This window comes from Amphibalanus amphitrite, unplaced genomic scaffold (assembly GCF_019059575.1).
Source record: "Amphibalanus amphitrite isolate SeventyFive unplaced genomic scaffold, NRLGWU_Aamphi_draft 000905F_arrow, whole genome shotgun sequence".
Lineage (NCBI taxonomy): Eukaryota > Metazoa > Arthropoda > Thecostraca > Balanomorpha > Balanidae > Amphibalanus > Amphibalanus amphitrite.
The window spans coordinates 196,814-202,635 of record NW_024882399.1 but is presented as its reverse complement, the minus strand read 5'-3'; positions in this window follow the sequence as shown (position 1 = coordinate 202,635).

Sequence of the window (5,822 nt, the reverse complement as noted above, 5' to 3'; positions counted from 1 at the left end):
GTAGTAGCAACTGCTGGTGCGCCTTGTGTCTGCGGGTTCCTACTGTATCCCTGCCTACTCCTTCCTGTCTGCAGACGTGAGATTGGGAACCCCACCAGGTGAGTGAACCAGGTGAGTGAAAGGGGATTGATCTTCCAGTTTTGACGAAAGACGCTGCTGACTGTCTTTGGAAAAGGATGTCGGCATGAGGTGCAATTGTGCTTGTGAAGTGGTTATAACTGGTCTTTTCACAGTGTTAAATTAAATGTGCCATTGCAGCCAAGTGTGTTATCATGTAAGGTAAAATCAAAACTACAATGTTGGTTTTACGAGCATTGAGAAGGCTGGTAGGTAACACCTGCCTGTGCTCGTAAATCATGCTGCCAAAGTATTCTAAATTAATTTTATCATACACTTTTGTTGTCCAGAATGGTTGCACTATTGTTTGGTATCATATTATTCCATGTACATATGGTAGTGTTAAGTCCGACCAACATGTTACCAGATTTGAAGCTGTTACGTTACCTAAGTACCTACCTGTTTTTTTTTTTTTTACTGGCGTGGTGAATGTCACCTGGATTTTGTTTTGAGGTGCAGACCTAGTAACTCTGACTACATGGGTTTGAAGCTATTATCTATTCTGTTTTTACTGGCCTGGTGAATGGCGACTGATGTTGTCCGTGGATGGCACTGAAGCAAATTTTGAGTGTCAACTGCCATGTACAGTGTTTTAATACAATGCTGAGGGCTGAAAGTTGTCTTGTTTAGAGTGGTGAAAGTTCAGGATATGCCAGCCACCATGGTGGGTCAGAGTTAATGTGTTGCAGTCAGTTCGGCTTCGGCAAGCACACGGATGGGCATACGCATCAAGACCTGCTCTACCATACTTTCAGCCAATTTTACCTAGGCAAGTCTTTTCTTTTTTTCTGCCAAAAGCTATGACATTGTGAATTTCAGTGCTGTGGCCTGTGTGTAGCTTTCAGGAAAGCAATTCTAAATAAAGCTCTGATAAAATGCATGAAATCAGCAATGCAGCCCTCTATTACATTTTCTACAACATCTTACTTGTTCCTTGCATGGAGAGAAAAATGCAATGTTATGAATTCGTTTATTCACATAATTTGACAAGCATGCAGTTACCTGCTTCTATCACTGCACAAAACAGAGCAGAAAACATCAGTTGATCAAACACAAGACACAACAGAAGTTTACAACATAGGCCTGCCGAACCTGCTTCCTCCCACCACAGTTGATGCCATTTCCTAGCCTGGCTTGATGTGAGCACTGAATAGCTGCTTTGTCTAATTACAGCTCACTACCATTCAACTTAAACTACTCTCTTTAAAGTAAGAGTGAGAGCGTTCAGTGTTCATAGCAGCTCGACAGACGACAGACAACAAACATCTTGACAAACCAACCAGTATTTGATTTGGCTAATGATTTATGTGCCTGTTGTATCATGGCCAAACTACTTTAACAGCAATAATCCCTGTTTCATCTTGATCTTGCTTTTAATTCCATTTGAACTCAGATCTTGAAACAATCATCTGAAGTGATATCAGATACTGGCTTCTGTTTCTCTTGAAAGCAAGTTAAAACAACAATGATAAACTAAGGCAGGAGATGTGAGTTGTGGCAGTAGATTTTTGATTCAACATATGCCAACCTTATATTGCTTGAGACCTCTGTGACAGACAAACAAATATTTATAGTTTTTTGATAGTTTGGATTCTTGGCTTGATTTAGCAGATCAGCTGTGAACCTTGACTTTGAAATCACATAAATGTCATGGTACCCGAACGAATCCTCGCATGACATTTCTTCGTCCGCATTTCTTCGTCTACAAATCTTCGTCGGTGCATTTATTTGTCCATCAATGCTTACTCTTGCATATATTTGCGTTGAAGAAGAAATGCGAGCCGATTTTCATATATCCTGATGCGAGACAAAGTCATGCGATACGAATAAATGCCCTGACGAAGATTTGCAGACGAAGAATTGCGATACGAAAAAATGCCATAAGAAGAATTGTCCTGGAATCCTTTGTTGGCCATCATATATTGACCTTGATAAGATAAACGCATCATTCGCGCAATATTTGTCGCACTTTGATACCAAATTATTGCTTCCAAATGCCGACGTAAAGAAAACCTTTATGTGACGTCATAGAAACAGCGGAGTTCCCAAAAAGTAAACAAAAATAAAAGTCTTATATCTCGAAAACGGTTGAATATTTTCCGGTAAAATTTGGTAGATGTTCATTTTCGCTCTTTGTGATTCACGCTACATCACTTTTATGCCAATTCATTAACTTTTTTGAAGGTGGGAGGGTCCCTTTAAATCTCGACTGAGTTGATGTTCCTGCATTATATTGACATGTGTTGATCAATAACCAATTGGTGGAATAAATGGAAGCCTGAAATAGTATTCATTAACTTCTGTGATTAATAATACCAATACTGGAGAGTGGCTGGGGTGAGGGGCCAGTCCTTTGTCCTTTGAACTGGAACGGGCAGCAAAAGTTATGGTCCTTCTCAAGTCCTACCTCAATTTTACTTTCCGAAAATTGCAGCACTTTCAAATGCAAACGATTCAAACAGCACACGAATCATCGAATGGAAAGCAGACGAACACAATCAATGCACCATATCAATATACATACACGCGACGCGAGGAAACGAGAGACGAGACGACAGGATATCACAAAGTTCGGGCAGTCAAATACTAACCATCAAAGGCCATGTAAAATCTATGACGTTTAAAAACAAGTAGCCTTTTGATGGCTATTCGCAAGCATCAAATCTATTTTTTCAAGATTTTGATTGGTTCCCTCATACATGACGTCATTATTACACAAGCAGATCAATTTGTAAAGGTAGTCCCCATAGTAGTCCCCGGAAATGGCCTACAGTCTTGATAAATACATGGGATACAACGCCACTAATTGAAAGATCTCCCGTTAGATACAGGGAGGTATTTATTCGCTCCCTTCGCTCCCAGTTCCATAGAGCACAAAGGAAGCAAATCATGTGAAATTTTAGGAAGTGATCGCAAAGTACCTATGAAAATTTACCTATTTAGAGAATTTCAGCGTTATCTAACACGTATTTTGCTTAATATTGGCGACACAAACGAAAATGGCATCGTTTCACTTTCTTCCATTAGTCTAATGAAACTAAAACTACAAACATTACAGAGCACTTAGATCAACAAAAATTGTCTTGATTAACAGGAAAATGCATGTCAAACATTCTGGAACCCTTCATCTTGCTATTTTTGTCGTTATCAATCCCAATTTTTGCCTGAGATCCGAAAAACACCCAGGCGCACCCAAACGCTTATCGCGTTTTGTGGCAGGTTGGATGCTACTTAAACTTTATGATTGTTCAGGAATGTTAGTTAACATTATGTCTGCGATCCTAGAAGAAGTTTTTGACCTGATAATCACGGGAAATCAAATAAATTGGATACCTGTATATATTCGATGCAACTTTAAATTGGGGATCGGTGACTGTGAGATCTGCTGACTCCGATTATGACGCAGAACAGACAATCACGGAATGTTTATGTTAGAAGGCGGCATCGGCCGGATCCTATGCATTGCCTTTGCCGCATAGTATTATCGCATTCGAGGGGAGAGGCGTTATTACTTGTTATTACTTATCTCTCAAGCCTATCTGTGCGAATCTTGTGAGTCGGCGGCTAGTTCCATGCTGCAGCTGCACTTGAGGTCGGAGTGGTCGCACTTGAGCCTTGAGGTGTTGTACCTAATCAACCAGTCCAGCTCCAGCCAGTCCTAACCTGAACTGAGCCAACCTCAAGCACACTGACGACAGCACAGTTCAAGTTCTAGTGACAGATTGTGCATGCATTGCAGGTAATTGATAGAAAAATTCTTACGTTGAAGGAATTGCAAGTTAAAGTTAAAGTTAAAGGGTAGTCGTAAGTCAAAGTTAAAGTTGGGGGTTTTTGATTGAGAATTGATAGGGGAACCAATCCTTAATGCATTGTTCATTGTTCTGAAGTGATGTAGGTATTTTCACCTTCAAAGTGGTAACCAAATGTTTTTTAATTCAAATACTAAAAGATAATTGTTAGAATTGTGTTCTGTTTGATTGGAGATGATCAATGATGTCAGTCAGACAGCTGACAGTTTGACTGACAATGCCGGACCGTCAAATAGAACTGATGCTATCTGTCAGAGTTTTTGTATTGAAATATCTAATAAAAATGTTACTGTTGACAAGCAGTATTTGTGTACTAGTTATGTTTGGTATCCAGTACACACTACACTGCATAGCACTGCATCGGAATGCAGACCACCATATCACCCTGACAGATGTAGGGGAAGCGGGGGGAGCACCGCCACCTTAAGCATTTCTGCTCACCGAGCTGATATGCGTAGTAAAAACGAAGCTCTTTTGCATTCATGTGAAAGTAGGAATGTTTTCCTACATGTGTGTTATACATTGTCGTTTTTTATATATTTTCCTACATGTTGGCATAGTTTCCAGCGCTCCATTATAAAATTTCGCTACTTTACAGACGTCGAAAACAAGTCCTGCATTTTTCATCCTCCAAAAAATGTGCGGGTAGCACCGCCACTGATGGCGATGTTATCCACAGATCGGCCTTACGGTGACAGCCACCCTTGGAAGCGTTACTGCTGTAGTGAAATAGTAACTCAAACTATATAAGACACACAAGAGTTGGTTGTTAGTTTGTCACAGATCAGACTGTTTGTTGCGGACAATATGCATACAAAGCATGACAAATTCACGTTTATTTCGAAACATCTAGTGAAGTCAAACGTGAGGTTAAAAAACAGACGACGTTTGCGGCCTAACTAAAGCTCTTCTCCGAGCTGAGTGAATCATCATTGCGGCTTTATCCATTTTGCCACCCCTTGGGGTAGCACCGCCGAGCATGGCGGTGTTACCCCACTCACAGTCATGGACCGACAACGCCCCGACAGCAAAACAAGCCGGGAGGCGATTCTTCTGTAATTCCTTTCTCAACAAAGAGCACTTCATGCCCTCAAATTTAACGTAAAAATCAAGGCATTTTGACTTGAAATGACCACTTACTTGCTGCTCAAACATGCCAAATGATTACAACGATGGTTTGAAATTCACAAAATGGGCAATTGCGATCTCAAAATCAAATAAATCTTAGCGAAACCTACCTCACGCGGCGTCCCGTTTCCGTTCGGACACCGAAATGGCGGGTGTTTACATTTACAATTCCGAGTTTTGCCGATAGAGAGGATGGCGGTGTTTCCCACATGGCGGTGCTACCCCCGCTTCCCCTATTATGTGGTGCCTTACCTTATGTTACTGAAGCTTAACAGTTATGAATTATGATTCCATTTTGTATTCCCTTTCATATTGTGCAACTGCATTGAGATGTGTGCCTTGTAGGTTTGTAAAGCTGCTAAGGACAATTTTGTTAAATATTGAAGTGGTTCTGAATCAGAATAGGTAGCAGAATAGATCTAATTGAATTGCCTCACAGGCGCGGATACAAGGGGGGGGCCATGGGGGCCATGGCCCCCCCCCCCCTTGGCCGATTTTTTTCAAAAATAAAATAAAAAGTTAAAAAGCTGAAAAGGGGGCCTCCTGAAAATAAAGTGGCTATTCATGTTGAGATGTTGCCTGAACAGCTAGATAAGCTCAATAGACGCAGTTTTTTTTTGGGGGGGGGGCCAACAAGTGGGAAGATGGGGCCTCCAACAGGTGGGATTATGGGGGCCTCCTGGTTTCTAATGGCCCCTCCCTTGGAGATTTTCTGGATCCGCCCCTGTTGCCTCATACTATAACCTATCAAACAGCTGAAGAAAGATA